Genomic DNA, 21,108 nt, shown 5'->3' with positions numbered 1-21,108 from the left:
TGTCCACTTCTTTAGGTAGCTCTTGTGGATATTAGATGTAATTACGAAGAAAATTGCTGAATGAGTAAAATTTGATCCGTTGCCCACAAATTTTCTTCTCTGTATGTGACACTGTCCCTGGAGATATGGGAAACAAGCATCTCACCCTTCATGGGAAACAGACTGCAGATGCTAGAGACCCAAGTCCCTCTTGGTGCACCAATGCATGCACTGGAGTTCTGTGCAGGAGAGTATGGTTGAGCAGTTACTAATGGGAGCAGGGGTGAATCAAAGGCAGCTGCGTCACTGAAATCCCACTCCAGCATGGTTGGTGATTCACAAAAGCTGGGACCCTGGAGCTCTCTGCATGACTTGTAGGCAGTATCTTGTCCAGCTGCTCCATTTGCTCTCATAGAACCTAGTGCATCTGGTCAGTTTCCAGAACTCCTGGGGGACTTCTGAGTTGTTTATTTCCCCAGTCTTAATGAGCTTCCCTCTAGCACCCCGACTCTTAAGAGCCCCCTTTCCAACTTTCTGGCTCTCGGTGAACCTTGTAAGGAATTGTCCCATACTACTCTGCCTCTGAACAATTGTTGGTATCTGACCGTTGCATCTAGCTGATGTCCAGTTCACTGGGATAATAACACTGCTGGTGGTATCATTGCATGTGGTAGTGAGAAGCTCAGATACTTTGAGTCAGGCATTTCTAGACCCCACTTGCTCCTGTGCCATTTAGTAGCTACTGCAGCTGAATAATCTGTGTATTGGATTTGGTAATCCCTAATATGACATGAATGACTATCCATAGGACTTTCTGTATGGGCCCTTTCTGTAGGAACAGATGTGGTTGCTTTCTGTTCGTATTCTTTGTATTGTGGTTTACAATTGATAAAACTTTATTCTGACTTAAAAGATGGCCCAGCTCAAACATGGCATCTCTGTGAAAGGCTGCTGATAAATGCTTTAGGTGGCAAAGTCCGGTGTCAGCACTGTGGTTCTGCCAGGGAGGGCTTCCAATGCCAGCAGGTTTCTGGGGGGCGTAAACACTCCTACTATGTTGGATTTCAGCCTACTCCATAGAAGTCACCAAAGACAGGTTTGAAAGCTATGTACACTCCATTATATGGTTTTCTATGAGTTAGACGTGGTAGTTGTAACAAGCATCAGGAGCCTAGCTAATGGCAAAATAATCAGGAAATAATTAAATTTGAGTGTTTATTATCTTTATTTTGGTTATAATTATAAAAGTTTCAAGTTTCTATAATTTTTTTAAAATTCATTTTATTTTTACTTATTTACTTATTATGGATGTATGTCTGTGTGTGTGCACATGGAGAGGGCATGGATGCCCTGGAGCTGGAATCGCAGGCAGGTGTGAGCTGTCTGATGCAGGTACTGGGGACAAACTCGGGATCTCTGTAAGAGCATTGAGTGTTCTTATCAGCTGAGCCATCTCTCTAGCCCAAGTTCCTTTAGATTAATTCTTACTGTGGCCAGCTTGCCAGTGGCCCTGAGAAACTAGCCGTCTGCTGCAGTGGCGGGGTGCAAGTCGGCTCCAATGCACCGGGTGGTAGGCTCCTATGGTAAAGACACGTTAGAGCCCAAGTCTGCAGAACCCAGTTCTTGGCTGTGACAGGAACATGTTGCTTTGGCTGATGGCATCAAGGTTTGGTTAAATACGTATTCTCGTGACCATATGGCTTTGGGAATGGAAGGTAAATGCCCAGATTAATGTTTTACTTAAGTCTCTGTTCTCAGGGGTTCTGCTGGCATTATTCAACTAGGAGCTCAGCTTTGTGGATGAGCCCTGGCTGCTTGGTGGCAAGGCTTGGAGACAGATCCCAGCTGCTCACTCCTTTCTACTTCCTTCTGTCCCCTCGCCATCATCTCTACATCTGAACTCCCTGTTTGGGTCAGGCAGTCGGAGTACCTCCGTATACTGCATGTGCTTTTACTTTTGATTCAGAAATTAGGTTCTAGTGGAAAGTAAATTGCTTGCTGAGAGACAGCACCTGAGTGGCTGAATGTTCACCTTGGCTTGATTACGAAATCACAGAGAATAAAGTAGGTAGAAGAGCAGGCTTAGATCATCCAGACCACATGGCTCAGTTCCTTCTAGAAGCACTTTCTTTTTCAGTTCCTTTCATTTGCCCTTTAGACAGGAGTAACTGAAGCCTGGAATTGCCAAGTAAACGGCGGGGATCATGGTGATTGTTTTTATTTTAGTCTCCGCCACCTAACCCTTAAAACACTTGTTATTAAAAGCCATTAAAAGAAAAGAAAAGAAAAGAAAGAAGGAAGGAAGGAAGGAAAGGAAGGAAGGAAGAAGAAAGAAAGAAGGAAGGAAGGAAGGAAGGAAGGAAGAAAGGAAGGAAGGAAGGAAGGAAAGAAGGAAAGAAAGAAAGAAAGAAAGAAAGAAAGAAAGAAAGAAAGAAAGAAAAGACCTGGGGTATTTCAAAGTGTTCATTTGTGTCAATTTCATGAGTCAGATTTATATAATCTTAAAACATTCATTTCTATTATTTCCTCTTAAAACACATTTATAGTTCACAGTGAATCTGGGGATTATTGAATTACTACAAAATTCATTCTTGTCTATTCCATGTGGAAGCTTATGGTCAAAACCAGAGATACGTCCTTGGATTATGAGTTATCACTCTGGGGCTTCCTCAGGATTGAGGGTCTTTGTAACAGAAAGTAATCATGGGAGTAACAATTGAAGTGTTTCGCAGATAAAATGCTTGATTTGTTTTATCACCTTCTTAGGATGGACCTTCTATGGTTTCTGAGTATCCCAAGCATCAGTATAATTCCAGTCAGATCTGCAAGGTATACGTGTGCAGTCCCCAGCTCGGTTGCAGTGTGTTGCAGTGTGGTGTGCTCAGGTCAGCACTCAGTCTTCTGGGTACCTGCCCTCGTGGTTTTGGGGGGTAAATTCCAGTACAGATAAAACATGCTAATTCTGCTTCAAGGGTCAGTAATGAAGCCTTAACAAATAAAATAAACATCCCAATTGAAAGTAGTAGAATTTATGAAAGATACATAAAATGTGCGGAGCTCCAAGGAGGGTGAGGAATTAATTACCCAGGTGTCGGGGCAGGGGTCTAGATCCAAGCTGCTTTCAGAGGCATAGGACATTCGAATTAGACATTTGCTAATTGGTGTCTCAATCGAAACCATGCGAGTTAGCATTACAGATGGAAAAGAATTGTAAAGTTGTGAACACTTTAAGTTAAAAGCTCACCAGCTTTGAAATACTAGTTCAGGCACCACTGGGAGGGCCCATGCGCTGGCGATAGTGAGGCTATAGTGAGATGGTATCTGGAAATTAACGTGATCAGCATGAAGTCTCACGGAAATGGGGCGGGGACTGCTTCTTAAAATGAGGTGCCCTAGTTTCCTTCTTCAGGCTGTGCCCTCTCGGTTAGCAGTTGTCCTACTGAAGACACCAACCATCTTTAGATATTACCAGCTCAAATGAGACATTTAGATAAGAGATGAGGACTGATCAAGAAAAACCATCCTTTTCCCTTTAAGCATGTCTCTAATGTTGTCCGTGTCGAGGTATAGAGTATTCCGAACCATGGGTCCAGCTTCTGGGATCCCAGACCATGATGCATCTGCTGCCTGTTCATAAAGAAACAGGCAGCGTCCTGCACTCCAGGGCGATTCCAGTCCAATACTTTGTGAACTGTGTTGAGTCTGCTGCACTTTTCTGCATGTTGGCCCCGATTTCAGATGCCATTGCTTTCCATTTACTCAGTTAATGTCCTCTTCCTCAGCATGTATTACGATGTCATTCAACGCGCACTGGGTGTTAAGCTGCTCCTTCTCGAATGTAGTTTTTCACTTAAACAATTTGTACTGACTTGTTCACTCCCTTGTGTACCTGCCCTTTCTTTGCCATATAATTCCTTTAATTTCACAGATGACATGTTAATTTATGTCTCCTGTCATGTAAGTGGATCAACATACAGTTGCAACAAAATTAAGCCCTTCATTAGTGGGTTGTTTTCTTTGATTTCTGTTTTTCCCTCTGGTTGTTGGCTCACTTTTCCATGATGGATGATAAGTGAATTAGAGTTCATTATTGTTCTTTGAGATGCCCCTTTCCTTTGTCTTTTTATGTCATGAGAGAACCAGTTGGTCTTGGCTTAATAATACCTTCCTTTGGGTAATTTGGAGTTGACCTCTCCAGGAACACATCTCATGACCTGACATTGTATCAAAGAGATTTGGTGCACTTGAATATTACCAGTGTCTAGTCCTGGCTAGGTCCATGGAGTAAAGCCAGGTACTACAATAGCCTGTCTCCCTAGTGGTCTCTGTGTTTGGCAGGGTACCACATAGGATCCAGTTTCTTCAGGACTGAATTCAAGAGTTGTCTTAGTTAGGATGTCTCTTGCTGCAAGGACACATCGTGACCAAAGCAAGTTAGGGAGGCTTATACTTCTGGATCATAGTCCATCTTTGGAGGAAGCCAGGAGAAAATCAAGCAAGGCAGGAACCTGGAGGCAGGAGCTAATGCAGAGGCCATGGAGGGGCACTACTTGCTGGCTTGCTTCCTCTGGCTTGCTCAGCCTGCTTTCTTATAGAACCTAGACTACCAGCCCAGAGAGGACATCGCCCACCATGGTCTGGGCCCTCCCTCATCAATCACTAATCTTATGGAGACATTTTCTCAATTGAGACTCCCTCCAGTCCGATAACTCTAGCTTGTGTAAATGACATAAAACTAGCCAGCACAGCAATTTTATGTTCCATTATATCCGATTGCCTCTGTGCAATGTTTTCAGAAGGCAAAGAGTACTTACTTCTCTGTTTGCACATTTTGGCGATTTTGAAGATTTTATTTTTATTTCTAATTATATATGAATGTATGTGTGCCTGTGTATGGGTTTGTGCATGTGAGTGCATACTTGTGGAAGCCAGAAAAGGAGCCAGAGTTCAAGGTGTTGTGAGCCACCTGATGTGGGTGCTGGGGCTGGAACTCAGGTCCTTTGCAAGAGCAGTAACAGCGAAGCCATTTCTCTAGCGCCCTTATTTTAGTTTATTCGAGACTATGTTTTACTATGTAGCTAAACTGGCTTTCAGTGTGTCTGCCTCCCCAGTACTGAGAATGCAGGCATGAGCCACCACACTCTGTTTTATTATAAAAGGCACTTCTTAGACCACAGTCTTCTAAATCTTTAACACAACTCTGAAAAGAAACCATTTCAGCCTCAGACAGGAAGAGGAACACACAGAGAGCTGTCACGTTTCTTTTCGAATGGCTGGTTTCTCAGGTGTGGTGACTGTGTGGGTGTAGATTTTATTATTATGTTCCATAACAGATATCATAAATACATCCTTTTGAATATATTCAGTGCTAGATTACCATTAAGATCTTCTAAGTGTGATACAGTTTATATTACTGATTGTTGCCACTATGTTTGTGATGGCATACCTGACAGTCTTCTCCAAACCAGCAACATTTAAAAATTTTTTAATTTTCTATTAAAATACTTTAGGCTAATGGTTTAATTTAGGTGGCGTTTTCTTTTTTATGAGGGTATTGTTTGTAAGTCCTCGATTTTTCAGATGTTACAAACCAACTGGCAGTGTTATAGATAGAGCAAATCTAAACTAACGTGTACAGGAAGGACGCCACTGTCATGACCAAGGATTCTATAAATGAATTAAATTGTAGATAGAATTCCAGATGCGTTTTCCAAGTTTTGAATGAAGTCTGAGTGCAGTATTAGAAATATTATTGATGTCGAATTTCAGATCAGCCCTGAGTTAAATGGGCTATTTAGGATGGGCCGGAGATGCCAGTATCTACACTCTAGACACGATGTCTCCAGTGACAGGAACTCAATGGCTAGGCAAAAGTTCAGTGGCTTTAACTTTTAGTGAACATTTAGAATGCAGTTTATAACCAGGTGGAGAAATGCCTGGATCAGCCTCCACATTAAGCATAGAGTGAATTTCATGCTAGGTGCTGATTTAATTCCTGAGTCCCACTTCTATGAAGTAGATACATTTTCTTTCTTTCATTAGTATTTTTTTTTTTTTTTGGTTTTTTGAGACAGAGTGTCTCTGTATAGCAGTCCCAGCTGTCCTGGAATTTACTCTTGTAGACCAGGCTGGGCTCGAACTCACAGAGATCTGCCTGTCTCTGCCTCCCGAGTGCCTGAATTAAAGGTGTGTGCCACCACCGCTCAGCTTAGTAGATCCATTGTCTTCTGATGGTTTACTTCTCCCACCAGTCTAACTAGACAATTCTCGTGTAGACCAGGGCATCATAGATACATGGCCCTGGCTAGAAGGTGGAAGTCTTTCCTGAGAATTTTCAAATTTACAACTCTAAATGTGGAAGAGTCCCTCACAGTGGCAGTGCTGGGAAGTGAGTAGAAGGTAGGATCCAGGGGGTTTCTTGTCCTTGAAGAGTTCCTGGGGAGTGGATCCTAAGGCCCAGAGATGCTGCGTCAAGCATTCCTGCTGTCTGATGTCTTCATTCGGTTCACCCCATCTTGCTTCTTGGCCTAGGATGCTTCAGGTGACATCTCTGTTACACACAGACTAAAGAATGCTGACTACCTTTCTTGATTATTTATATTTGGAATGTTTCAGTGTCCTTTGTCACAAATAGCAGCTGTGAAGCATTTAATTGGATAATAGGGCAGCTGGCTTCTGACATAGCTTTTTGGGAAGTGTGGTAATGTTTACTGTCATAAACACAGATATGTATTGACACTAATTAAACTAGTGACTGTAGATACGTGGGTATATATGTGGCAATGACCCTCGGTGCTTGCTCTGATACAAATGCCACATGACTTTTGATTAGATCATCCAAACAATTGCGCCCCTATCATGGGGGGTGTGTGTGTGTATGTGTGTGTGTGTGGGTGGGTAGATTTTTCTGTCCCTCCTGCCAACTCCCAAATCATGAAATGGAGACTTTAGGAAAGCTTGGCTGATAGCTTAGGCATGTTTCTAATTAGCGCTTCTAATGTAAATTAACCCATTCTATTCACCTATGGGTTGCCACGTGACTTGTCGCATTTACTTGTCCTCCTGCATGTGTTGCTCACTTTCCGTCTGGCTTGTGACTCCTCATGGTTCCAGCCTTCTCAGCATCTTCTGTGCCTGGAAGTCCTGCCTAGCTATTGGCCATTCAGCTTGTTATTAAACCAATCAGAGTGACACATCGTCACAGTGTACAAAAAAGTTAGTCCGCAACATGTGTGAGAGTGTGTGTGTGTGTGTGTGAGAGAGAGAGAGAGAATACAATTGTGTTTTGATACTGTACTTTATTATTGAAGTCATTATTAAAGGCAGCTAAACAGAGATATTGTGACTCTAACACTGAGAGATTTATATGAAAGAAGAAATGAGCACTTTGGCTAATTACCAAGCATGCGTTGATGTTCCCTACTGGAAGGAAGCTACACGGAGTTACCGCCACTCTTCAGTGGGCTAGTGTTTGGGGAACTGAGACTTGAGATGACACATGTTGCATAAACTTCCCTTCCTCTCAGGAAGTCCTGGATTGACTTCCTGAGAAGCCTTCGGTACTGTTGGAATGTGTCGGAAAGAGAAACACAGCTGATGCTTGGCTTCTGCTCGCCAACTGGGTTTCAGAAACTCTAATAGTTGTTTATTCCGGATGCAGCAGCCAAGTTTTCTTGCCACTGTCTAGTTGTTATGACTTGGGCAGCATTAGACCAACAACAATGCCTACTTAGAGTAGCATAGGCCTGCCTGCGGGATCTAGGCCTCTGAAATACACTGCTGCCTGCCTCAGATGCCATCACCTGCTAGGAGAGAGGGTAGGGAGCTCACAGAGAAGGGTGGCATGAATTAATGAGGTCTGTTCCCCTTGGGAAAGGAGAGAGGACAAGAGCAATCTCGTCAGGGCTCGGGCCAGGAAGCGAGTTCTAGGAGAAGGCAGGCTTGAGTGTGTCTGCACTAGAAGTAAAATGATTCGAGAAAGTCAATAGACAGCAAGCCCAGCGTGGGGGCAGATATGGAGGTGACTGTGCCCAGTGCCCATGGGAAAGCACAGATAGAGCAACTGGGTTCCATGGAGTAGAAGCTGGCTTCTGAGGGACCGAATGGTCTACATCTGGCCTGGGGGCTAATCTTTGTCTTTGTTTTTTCATAACTGTATACTGAGCAGCTTTGTACTTTGGGTTGCCATTGTGGATAACAAAGACCTGGAAATATTTAACCCCTTCCTCTTGTGAGAATACCATAACTATATCGATAATGGCGGCCTTGTTTCTGGTACATAAAGGCTGTGGAAAATGTGTTTTAAGTGCTTTGAGTTCTGATTGCAGCTGATGGCATTTAGGAAGGTTTCCTTCTTCCTGGGCTTAACGCTTGCTCTGAATGTCAAGTTCAATATAGCAACCAGCATATTGCCTAGTAAATAATATCCTAGTACATAATATATAACCAACAGAGTTCACAAGGTATAATAAATAGCAGTAGTTTTTTTTAAAAATAAAAACACAGTTTTTAAAAATCTGCATGAACGTGACCATTGAGACGCTGCCTTTTAAGGAGACTGTTTCCTCTAAAGGTACAGTTCAGTGACTGAGGGAGGAAAGGTGTAAGACCCGATGGCATGCTGAACTTTGACATTTATCATGTGATGGTGCTGATTTGTCAGAGGCCTAGAGGGAGGGGCCTTCAGCAGAAATAGCAGTTGGACAGCATCCAACGTCTGTGACTCTGGCACAAGGAACCAGTGTTTGAACCAAGAACGGCAGAAATGGTACAGGCATAAAGGGACGCCTTCCTGTCACACCTGTTGATAGTGAGTTGCCAAGAGACAGAGATGGAGCACAGAGGCTTCCAGAAGTTAGCTTCGAGGGTTGGTGAGTGTCCCCTCTCTGGGGGATATGGGGGAAGTGCATGATCGGGCTCCCTTCGTGTGCTGGGTACCTTTTGCCAGAAAGAAGTGTTAGACCTGTCTTATTTCTGCCCCTTCTGATCATTTGCTTTGCCAGTCCAATTTGTTTTTCCTAGTGGACGAGCTGGCAGAGAACTTGCGAGAGAGGAAGCTGTGGTTCTAGTCAGCTACTGGCAGAACCCAACTAGGAAGGGCACTTCTGGTTCATGGTACAGTGCTCTTTCTGCTTTCTCCTTCACAGGAAAGAACAATGTTTTAGGAAGGCCCCATTCTTGCTTTAGACCTCATTGGTTAGAGAACATTTTGAAGAGGTCTTGGCCAGTGGGCTGACGGGGTCTGAGGGAACCCACGGTGATCTGGGGAAATGGCTCAGCCTGTAAAGTGCTGGCTGTGTTAGCTGTTTAACGACTCGACCCTAAGTTAAAACTCAGAGCCCACATAACCCACATAAAAAGCCAGACACCAGGCTTGGGCTGTCAAGATGGTGTGGGTATGGGCTGTCAGGATGGCATGGGTAAGGGCTCATGGAGACTAAGCCTGCTAAACCCAAGTTTGATCCCTGGAACCCACGTGCTGGAAAAAGAGAACTGACCCCTGTTAATTGTCCTCTGACCTCCACACAGGTGCTGTGGCACACCCCCTCCCCAATAAAAAACCAAGCACATAAATGAGTAGATGGGAGAGCTGAGCATGGTGGTACATACTTACAGTGGCAGCATTGGGGAAGTGAAGACACAGATCTCTGGGGCTTCAGCCTACTTGGGGAATTACAGGCCAACCTTGTCTCAAAAAACCAAAACAACTAAAAATGAGTCCTCCTAAGGAAAGGCACCCAAGAGTTTCCTCTGGCCTCTAAGCAAAAACATACATTCAGTCATGCATGTGTTTGTGTGTATGTGAATACCATACACTTGCATGTGCACACGGACACACACACACACACACACACACACACACACACACACACACGTAGGGGGTGAGGGAGTCAAACTCAAGAGATCTTCTCTAAACCTAAGAAGATTTAATCTGCAATTTATAAAAAAAAAATCTCTTGAGCTGGTGCGATAGCTTGGGTGGATAAAGATGCTTCCCATGCAGGCCTGATGACCCATGTCCAACCCTTGGAACCCACTTAAGGTAGGAAGAGAACTGACTGCTTGAAGCTGTCCTTTGACCTCAAGTGTTCATGTGCACTCCCCCACCCCGCAGCCCACCCACCCACAGTAATAACCAATGAAAATAATCTTTCTTCCTCTCAGAAACTCTATCAGTACTAGTGATCAGTTCATGTTTTAATAGATCAGGACCCCGAGAATTAGGAGTTCTCCTCTAATTTGCCAAATCCCAACTGTTTACAGCTTCTTTTAATTTTTTATTAGAATATGATGTTTAAGCCACTGTATTTAGATAGAATGTTTTAAAAAATATATTCTTGCTTTTTAAGTGTATTTAATTTTCTAAATATCACTCCTTTAAGATTCTTTTTTCACTAGTAATCCTTTCCCTTTAATTATGTAATTACATCAAATCCAAGAAACTTAAACCATAAGCCTACGTTTCTCATGATTTAAGAGAGTCAAACCGTGCAACACCAAACAGCTATTTCAGCTGTAAAATGCTCTGTGTATTTTTAGCATAAGAAACAATTTTTAAAGTTAAAGGCCAGTTTATCATTTAAAAGTTTTTCCTTTGCAGTTTAGGGAATGGAACCTAGTACCTGGTGTATGTTGAGCTAGAACTTCCTCATATGGTGACATCCAGCCCCTGCCAACCCTTAAAAACGAACAAGCTGGGTGGTGGTAGCACAGGACTTTAATCCCAGCACTCAAGGGCATAGGCAGGAGGATCTCTGTGAGTTCGAGCCCAGTCTGGTCTACAAGGACTAGTTCCAGGACAGCCAGGACTGTTACACAGAGAAACCCTGGCTCGAAAAAACAAAACAAAACAAAACAACCAAACAAAAAGCCTTTTGAAAGTTTGAGTCAGAGTCTCCCTAACTGCTCAGGCAGGTATCCTGCTTCAGCCTGTGGATTAACTGTGATTACAGGTCTGTGTCACCCGGTCCTGCTCAGTCTACGGCTGTTGACAATAGTGGCGCTCCAGATTCAGGACTTGACATATCTGAGTGGGATATGTGGAGCGCTGAGCTAAGTGTCTTGCATGTAGGGTCACCTGTAATTTGGCCACCTTAGGTGGGCACATTCCAGACTCATTGCAGGTCAGCTCTCAGCCTGCTTTGATGGAGGTCTCAAGAGCACTTTGCACCCATTACAGCTCAACTCGGGAACTTGTACCAGCAGAAACCCAAGGACTTCCACTGGTTCTTATAATATGATAAATTCTGGCTTCAGAAAAGTTTTCACAAACTTTCGAAGTGCTAAAGTTCGTAAAAGCTTAAACTGGACCTAAAGCTGAACTCGACCCAAATCTAGAAAGGAAAGTTCCGCCTTAACCGACAGTGAACGCGCTTATTGGTTAGGATCGCACAGGGGCTGACTCACTTCTTTAGCTGTTGCAGAGAGCCACGCCCTGCATTCCAAAAACCCTGTGCTGCCCGAGGCGCGCGGGCCTGGCTCCTGCAGACCCCTGAGCTCACTGTCCTAAGGGTTTTCCGCGCCGGTCAGCTTCTTAGAGGCGATCTGCCTGCGGGGACAGCAGCCACTCCCCACGACCGGCCGCCCGCACGGACGGAGAGCCCGGCTCAAACTTGATCCTTCAGGAACTTTCGGGAGGAGAGGTACGTGTGGCTCTTTGTGGGAAGGCAAAGAAGGCAGTTCATTAAAATATTCTCCAGGGTGATGGGTTGTAGCAGCGCCAGATGGTGGGACTCCAGGAAAAGTAGAGGAGGAGCAAAGTCGCGCGTAACTTCCACAAGGCACCCTGTGATCACCAGTGGGATTTCCTTCACCAAGAGAACTCACGGGAATCGGCTTACCAATTGGGTTTCAGTCCTAAACTAGGTACTACCTAGTAGTAGTGCAGTGGCTGGGACTGTGGCCCCGGGTAGGTAGGGCGAATCAACAAATGCACGGAATCCTGTATGATGCTAGCCGATGTGGTTCCGAGTATATAATACACAAGCAACACAGTTTCAGTTTGGGGTTGTCAGGGTTTCCTAGTGTAGGTCTTTGAGAAGTGAGATTGTATTTACAGCTTGGCTACTGAGTTTTAAGGATTACAGGCTTCCTCTGCTCACCTCTACCAAAGACCTTCAGCCTGTGTCAGAGGAGCTGGGGAGCGAGCCCTGTACCAGGTGCCTGGAGGAAGGGAGCACGTGTTGTCTGTGTTTTCCAGAGAGGGTGTTTACTCTGCAGACTTCTGCTTCTGTTTAGTGCTTCAAGGTGAATTGCTCTTGTGAAACTAACCGAGAACGCATGAGGGTTGCCTATTTTTTTTTCCTCCCTGTCTTTCTTTTGCTGTGTGTTTTTACTTGGGTTGGCCCCCAACAGGATTCTGAGCTCAGTTTTCATGATGGGAACAAATTTTCATTCTCCTTTTAACCTGGTTGAGTGTGTGTGTGTGTGTGTGTGTGTGTGTGTGTGTTGCTGGGGATACAGTCCAAGGTCTGCCCCCATGCTACATAAGCACTCTACCAGGTAAACTAAATCGCTAATTCTTTGTCTTGTGGGTTTTTTTTAAGCGTTAAAAAAAATCTGTTTGCCCAGCAGATTTGTTTGTATTGTACAAGCTGATTTTTATTTTATTCCTTGATGGCGGTCATTCCGTGGAGCTAAACCTCTCAGTCCCCAGTTTACCGACTTTCTTGCCATAGCTTGGGAAGGTAGAGGCCTGGGACATAGCTTTTGGTTTCTAAGGAAATGCACAGTACAACATAGATGCTATCGTAAGAAGAATCAGTGTGTCCCAGAAAGGCGGGCACCTGTTGTTCTGATGGCATAGGCAGTACCAGGGACATTTCAAAACTGATCTATGGTTAAGAATGTGCATTAAGCGAGGAACATTATCCTTGTGCTTCTGCATTTATGAAGCTGTAGACTGACGCTCGCAGTAGACCGACGCTCGCAGTAGATGGAGAGAGAGAGCAGAGTAAAATTCTCTGCAACTGACCTTTCTTAGGTCTATAAAGAAAACTCCTCTAGAAAGAAAGCACTTAGAAATGGAATAATTAAATTACGTTTTGTTGGTAATTGGAGAGGTTAGTTCCCCGCTGAGCATCCAGCACCCATTGAAAGCTCCTGGGCTAATAGTTAAGCCAGCTGCATTGCCTTAGGTTGATCCAATGTCTGGGTGAAAGGTTAGCTCTTGAAAAGCATGGCTAACAACCTCTGACCTCCAGAGAAAAGTCGCCTCAGGGCACTGCCGGGCAGTTGGAAGGCCCCCTCCGAAGGTGAGAGAGTGGGAGAAGAGCCTGCTAACTCTAAAACCTAACTGTGGATGGCTCACATGCAGTTGTTACAAAGCTGAACATCTAAGGGTGTCCTTTTGTCTGCAAAGGAGGCAGTGTGCATCCCCTTCCTCCCACTGACATTCCGAGTAGCGAAGAGGGAAGTATATTACCCCGGCTGCTGCGTAGTTCAAGACTTGGTGTAACCTGTTTCCTATTTCACAGTCAGTTGCTTTCTTTGTTAGGAGTTAGCGTCAGACATTTGCTATTTTCCCTGTGGCTCTAATAGCTGTCAAACAGTGCCAGTTTTCCCTATGCAAGTAATACTGAGGAGAGTCTTGGTTTGAAACAGATTGCCAAGTGATTTTAAAGGTCTTGGGTGCCCCGTGCCCAAGTCTCAAAGTTCACAGAATAATATATTTACTCAGGAAGCTTGAGGTTTTCAAATATTAACTGAGCAAGCCCTGCACTCTTCTTGATGGGTGTGTTGATACATGTGGCTGCCTCAGGGTGACCAATCTTTGTTGCCTTTTTTTCTGAAGCTCTTTAGTTCTATGTTCTTCCTGCTCCTCAGAAAGAGCACACTGGCTTTCTCCCAGTGTGACGATAGGCGCAGGATCCTAGTGACGGTGACTGTACATACGGGCTGTGTCTGATGTGCTGTGGGGAAATAGTTTTCAAGTTAGGCTGGGCACTTAGTGTGCTGTTAAACTTGCCTTTTCAAAAGGGTGAGCTAAGGATGAGTGAGATGCCTCTAGCCATCACAGTGACTGAGAGCACGTGCGGTTCTTACGGAGCATCTGAGTTCAGTTTCTGGCTTCCGTGCCAGGCAGCACTACCACCTGTGACTCTAGCCCCAGGGAGAGCTGTTGCCCTTGGCCCCTGTGGACACCTGCCCTTCTGCCTCCTATTCACATAACTAAAAGTAATAAAAATGAACTTAAAAAAGAATAATGAGGTAAAGGACATGAGAGGGGCTACAGTTTAACCTGTTAGAAGGAGGGAACGGTGTGGTGTGGCCATCTGCTAGTGCACCTCTTCCAGCTTACCCACCTCTTCACCTCCATCTGCCTTCCCTGGAACTCCCACTTGCCTTTCAAGTCAAGAATGCCTTGGCCACCTCCTCAGATCTCTACATCCTGGCTATTTGAAGCAGCGCGCATGCTTGAGGATGTTGAAAGAGCATATCAGGGCTTAGGGGTGTACTGCAATGACAGAGCGTTTGCAAAGTACCCAGGAGGGCCTGGGTTCCCTTCCTGGTCTGTGAAAAACCAAAAGTAAGAGAGCATGCAACAGAATGTGCCAGTCTGGTAGATGAACCGCTTAGGAGTAATCTTACAGGAAAGTATTCCAGAAATGAGATTTTTAAAAGCAGGTAGACGGTCAATTCCAAAGGCTTCAGAATCAAAGGGTGTTCTGTTGTCAAAGAGAATTGGAAAATATATTTTTTTAAAAGATGGATGAGGCTCTCACAGAAAGCACGTGATGAGGGTTGGGAGTAGTAGCACATGTCTGTACTGTTACCCTGTGGAAAGCAGAGCAGGAAGATCTGGAGCTCAAGACAAGCCTGGGCCCTCCATCTCTGTAGCTGGTATATGCCTGCTAAAGATCACTGTGTTCATTAACCTCACGTCTTTTTTTAATGGAGGCGTTGGGCAGGAATTTCAGGACGTTGGCATGCCAGCTTCAGTACGAGATTTAAAGTGTCCCGTGGGTTCTCAGTCCAAGAAGGAAAATGTGGTTGGACAGTGTTATGGATAACATACGCTTGTCTTTTCCCCAAAGAAGGCGGGTCGGAAGAATAGTGATGTCATACATAAGTAGTCTTGAGCAACGTGCCTGGATAAACCTGGGGATCTCGGGCTTCCAGGTGGAGTCCCTAGAAGATGTGATTTTCATAGCTCTTGGATTGACTACAGAAAACAGTAAAGAACCTGGGACTCACTGGTCAGGTCTATGTTATTTATTGGAACTGCTTGGACTTCAGTTTTTTTAATCACAAAACAGAAATAGAAGAATACTTGACAGTCGGATTTTTCTTTGGACCACCAGCTCGCAAATAATGACATGGAGACTTATTAATTATGAAATCTTGACCTTTAGCTTAGACTTGTTCCTAACTAATTCTTACAACTTAAATTAACCGGCTTTTATTAATCTATGTTTTACCATGTGGCTTTGCACCTTTCTTCCATTCTGTATGTCTGACTCTCTCCGATCTTGCTGATGTCTCCTGTGTGCACCTCCGTGATCACTTCTTACTTCCTCTCTGCCAGGAAGTCCCACCTATACCTCTTGCCTAGCTATTGGCCGTTCATCTTTTTATTAAACCAATCAGAGCGTTATATTTTCACCCAGTGTACAACTATCCCACAAAACTGACCTCATAGACAGTTGAAGACATGGAAGGATTAAAGTAGTTAATTCATGAGAAGTGATCCAGAGCAATAATAAACTTCATGTCTTACCCTTAGTGACTGTTGTCGCTGTGGGTTTTTGTGGTACCACTTGAGGCAGGTTGTATGAACTGAGTTTGTGTTTAGACCTATATCCTGTGTACGCAATGAAATTTTGGAGAGGGTATGTAATCACTTGGGCAGCGGTTAGAAGACACTGGACATGTTCATTACAGAGAAGCTGGGATATTACTTGTTTAATAAAAGGACACAGATGGCTGACACCAGATTCTGTATGTGCCCTCTGGTGTGACATGTGTCTTTCCACGGGGAGCTGTAGCTTGGTTTGGAGAGGAATTATGTACTGAACAAGGTTGTAGGGGAGCTAGTTCCTGCTAGTTTCTGAATTTAGTGCAGTTTTTCTGTGTGCAGTTCTGTCAGCTGACTCTGGTTCTCCTCAAAGATCAGGTTTACCTTCTAGAGGACATAAGGTAATGTCTGGACATAGTTTTATTGTCATGACTGGGGATGGGTGGAGCCAGGCATGCTGCTCTCCAGCTTGCTTGCAGGCACCTGGATAGTCCCATGACAACGACTTACCCGTCAGACTGTCAGTAGCACAGGGTTGAGAAATCTTGGCTTAACAGTTGATTACTTGTTGTGTTTGTAAAATTGGAATAGCTGTTTTTGCTTGGGTATTGTCACTAGCTAGCTGGAAGCATGTGTTTATGAGGGAGCCTTTGAGACTGAGTCTGTTCTAAAACCCGCAGGTATTTTTATTTTTGTCATTGGTGGTATGGTCCAATAGCATTTGCCCCATCTCCTAGAGGAATATATAAGGTAAACCTATACTTGGATCTCTGCTCTCCAGTTAGTGACCACATGATATAGTCTATGCTAGGCTGTCTTGAAATCTTCTCAGACAATGCCATTACTCTGAAACTCTTCAATTTAGCCTCCAGCAAAATTTTAAGACAAGGACAAAAAGCAGACACATTCTTTGTCAAAATAGCGCAAGAAGTCTAGGCCATTTACTAATATTCTTCTCCTCTGAAACTTCGTAGGCTGCACTGCCATAATTTACTTTGCTCTCAGCACTATATCATCCATATTCCTCCTAGAATGACCCATTAACTACCGCTCTATTCTTAATATGGTTTCTTAATGTATTTCCCTGTGTCTTAAGTTGTAAACAGCACACACAGCCAGGGTAGGTCCAAAGACACCAGCGTCATCACCCTAGTGTAGAGGTATCACGTGACCACTGTTCTTGGCCCCTTCTTTTTGTGTCAAGCCCCACAGTCTGTTCTACAGCATCATGCAGCTCCCCGATAAGAATATTTATCATGCGTGGTTTTTTCCCTTAAGATAATTGTGATTTTTGTGTGGCAGAAGGCAGATGAGAGATTCCAGTGTTCAAATCCACTTGCTGTCTACATGTTTTGCAGTGTGTTAATTTTCCCAGTACTGAAGAGTTCTGTGTCATAGGAGGGTGCTTTATTAACTGTTGGAAACAGTTGTCCCTCTGAAGGTCTCTTTTTGTGTAACCCTCTCAGAAGTACAGGACTTGAGCTTGTAAAGGTGGCCAGTGTGAACACCCTCTCCTGCCAGCAGCAGAATTAGAATTTATATTCTCCCCTTGAATGGGGACAAGCTAGAATCACAGCAGCCATGGTGTGAGTGACATGTATAATGGAATGGCTTGGACTTCAGAGCCACAGCTAAGAAAGTGATTATGCAGACTAAGTAAGCATTGTGAGTCCAGGGAGCCCTTGGTTAAGTTACCCTTCAGGCTCACCTGGTTCTCCTGATAGGGCAGAAATGGGAGGCGGCCTTCTACCTCTAATGGGCTCACGACACCTGGAAGTTGTTGGGTTATCGGTATTGGCAAACAAACAAACGAATACAACCAAACCCTTACTCTCAGAGAATCCTTCTTGCAGGACCATAAGCCAAGGGTTTAGTGAGTTTAGTCTAGATCTCACAAGAAGGTAGCTTTGAATTTGGAGATTTCTCTGCTGAAAAACCAGCAGTGTCTGTGGTTAAGAAGTGTGAAATCTGTTTTTTTCCTGATCTCCAAGAAAATAAATTTAAAGACTAGGGAAATTATGAGATTTTTTTAGAATTGTTTTTATTGAGTTCTACATTTTTCTCTGCTTCCCTCCCTTCAACCCACCCAATGTCCCCATACTCCCAATTTACTCAGGAGATCTTGTCTTTTTCTACTTCCCATGTAGATTAGATCTATGTAAGTCTCTCTTAGTGTCCTCATTGTTGTCTAAGTTCTCTGGGATTGTGGTTTGTAGGCTGGTTTCTTTGCTTTATGTTTAAAAACCACATATGAGCGAGTGCCTGTGATAACTGACTTTCTGTGTCTGGGTTACCTCACTCAAAATAATGTTTTCTAGCTCCATCCATTTTCCTGCAAAATTCAAGATGTCGTTATTTTTTTTTCTGCTGTGTTTTCTCCATTGTGTAAATGTACCACATTTTTCTTATCCATTCTTAGGTCGAGGGGCATTTAGGTTGTTTCCAGGTTCTGGCTATGGCAAACAAGGCTGCTATGGACATAGTTGAGCACATGTCCTTGTGGCATGGTTGAACATCCTTTGGATATATACCCAAAAGTGGTATTACTGGGTCTTGAGGAAGGTTGTTTCCTAATTTTCTGAGAAATTGCCACAGTGACATCCAAAGCGGTTGTACCATCTTGCATTCCCACCAGCAATGCTGGAGTGTTTCCTTTTCCCCACAACCTCTCCAGCATAAATTGTCATCAGTGTTTTTGATCTTGGCCATTCTTACAGGTGTAAGATGGAATCTCAGAGTTGTTTTGATTTGCATTTCTCTGATGACTAAGGATGTTGAACATTTCCTTAAGTGTCTTTCAGCCATTTTAGATTCCTCTGTTGGGAGTTCTCTGTTTAGGTCGGTACTCCATTTTTTTAAATTGGATTATGTGTTCTTTTGATGATGAATTTCTTGAGTTCTTTGTATATTTTAGAGATCAGACCTCTGTCTGCTGTGGGGTTAGTGAAGATCTTTTCCCATTCTGTAGGCTGTTGTTTTGTCTTGTTGACCATGTCCCTTGCTTTACAGAAGCTTTTCAGTTTCAGGAGGTCCCATTTATTAATTGTTTCTCTCAGTGTCTGTGCTGCTGGGGTTATATTTAGGAAGTGGTCTCCTGTGCTAATGCATTCAAGTGTATTTCCCACTTTCTCTTCTATAAGGTTCAGTGTGGTTGGCTTTATGTTGAGGTTTTTGATCCATTTGGACTTTAGTTTTGTGCATGGTGATAGATATGGGTCTATTTTCATTCTTCTACATGTTGATATCCAGTTATGCCAGCACCACTTGTTAAATATGCTTTCTTTTTTCCATTTGATATTTTTGGCTTGTTTGTCAAAAATCAGGTATTCGAAGAGGTGTGGATTGATATCTGGGTCTTCTATTCATTTCCATTGGTCCTCCTGTCTGTTCTTATGCCAATATCAGGCTATTTTCAGTACTGTAGCTCTGTAGTAGAGTTTGAAGCCAGGGATTGTGATGCCTCCAGAAGTTCTTTCATTGTACAGGATTGTTTTGGCTATCCTGGGTTTTTTGCTTTTTTATATGAAGTTGAGTACGGTTCTTTTGAGGTTTGTGAAGATTTTTGCTGGGATTTTGATGGGCATTGCATTGAATCTGTAGATTGCTTGGAAATTTTGTGGAAATTATGAGTTTAAATGGCACCAATGATTGTAGTTTTTGAGACCTGATGGGTATTGAGTGACTTCATGTTAGATTCATTCCTTGCCTTTGTTTTCTTGGGTGTGGCACTGGGAATTACCACATGCTGCCACTAGTGTTTGTAAGCTGCATATACACGTGCAAAAGCCTAAGCATCAACTTCTGTAGTATCTGCTGTCAAGCTCCCAAGGTCTAGATTGTCTAGCCTCAAAGTATAAAGATAGATTTCTTTGCATTTATAAGGAGGGCATCACCTAGAGGCCAAACATATTCTAGACATGGAAAGGGTAAAAAATAAAACAACAAACAACCTTTAAAACAAATACATGCAGCCATCTGCCTTATGTTGCAGGACATGGTGCGTTTTAGAGTTTAAGTTTGAGAGCTCAGGTTTAAATGCAGGGTGTGAGCTTGCATTCTGGTTTTCCATAAAGCAGTTCTGTCCCGTTCCCTGAATGTGCTTGCAAACTCCTGACGAGAAACTTCCTTTTCCTGGAACATGATTGGTTCCTGCCACATATTGGGATATGTGTCCTGAATTAGGGCCAATAGGCAGATCACTTACCCACTTCCAACTTTTGGGGGAAAAGCTCATTCTGGGAGAAACTGTAAAATAAACCTGTAACGAGGGTCCCAGGGAAGCTATGGCGAGTAAGAAGTGGCCTGCTAGGTAGCCCTGCGACTTGCATCATGTGGCTCTGAAGGGAACTTTGAACAGAAATTGTGAGAGATAGAATGTTGAGACTGAGGTAGAAGACCAAGTTAAGATTTTTATCTTATTTTTTTTTTGTACGAATGTTTTGCCCGTGTGTATGTCTGTGTGTACCACGTGCATGCACTGCCCAAGGGCATCAGAATTGGAGTCGGATCCACTGGAACTGGAGTCAGGGATGGTTGCGACCTGTGGTGTGGGTGCTGGGAACCAAAAACTTGGCCCCTGGAAGAGCACGTAGCGATGTTAACTGCCGAATTCTTTCTTCAGCCCCAGGCAAACAAGTTTGAGAGGTCAGTCTGGCCAGGGCATGGAGAAATAGCCCTCTCCTGGAGCAGCCCTACCAGGTCTCTGTCTGTCTGACCTGTGCTGGGTTTGTTCATTGTGTTTTGGAGGACAGATGGCCTCCGTACAAAGCCTGATGTGCAACGTGGGCTTGCTGCCGTCCCTGAACACTGAAGAGTGTGTCTTAACCCGTAGGGCGCCATGTCTAGCGGTGCAGGGCCACTCAAGCATGAATTGCTGTTCCACACCAACTGCGCATGCTCATGATTGGTATTTGTTGTTCCCAGTCAGCAGGCACCATCGAACCGTACATTGTAGTTTGTGTTTCTTACAGTAGAGTATTCAGTTGGCATTTTTACTTCAGTGCTACGTTGAATGTACTCAGCCCTAAAGTTTTGGGCCCCTCTGTGAACTGTGGTGAATCCGAGAAGATTTTCCCGGTAAAACCAGCTGGCTTCACGGGGTGGTGGGGCTACCCCACGAGTCCCCTTCCATCCTATTCTCAACATGGGAACGCAGTGAACATCCTAAGACTGTTACCACGTGAGTACGACTGCTTGCTTACTCACCCAGGAAACTAGGACCCTGCTCTGTGAGTGACGCATGCGTGAGTAAAGAAAATGAGTTAACTGCTGTCGTAGGGATTCCCAGGCCAGTGAGCATGCCTGTCACTTCTCGTTTAAACTGTACAAACTACTAGATAGCGACAGAAATCCTTCATCAAAGCAGCAAGATTTAAAAAATGCAACTTTTTTGT

At 44.0% G+C, this 21,108-nt stretch overlaps 1 protein-coding gene across 12 annotated transcripts in view; it reads left to right on the top strand.

Moving 5' to 3' along the window:
• Nucleotides 1–21,108, top strand: part of Sgms1 (sphingomyelin synthase 1) — a 265,738-nt gene that overhangs the window by 160,818 nt on the left and 83,812 nt on the right. The window contains exon 1 of one of the 12 annotated variants that reach the window (XM_038344316.2): nt 11,443–11,621. The exons of the other annotated variants lie outside the window; for them this stretch is intronic. The gene's annotated coding sequence lies outside the window, so the exon portion shown is untranslated. Of the gene's footprint in view, nt 1–11,442; nt 11,622–21,108 lie in introns of those variants that run through there. 12 annotated transcript variants of the gene reach the window in all.

This window comes from Arvicola amphibius, chromosome 1, assembly GCF_903992535.2.
Source record: "Arvicola amphibius chromosome 1, mArvAmp1.2, whole genome shotgun sequence".
In the NCBI taxonomy this organism is placed as follows: domain Eukaryota; kingdom Metazoa; phylum Chordata; class Mammalia; order Rodentia; family Cricetidae; genus Arvicola; species Arvicola amphibius.
The sequence above is the reverse complement of the archived record's forward strand: the minus strand, read 5'-3'. Positions and strand labels throughout refer to the sequence as shown.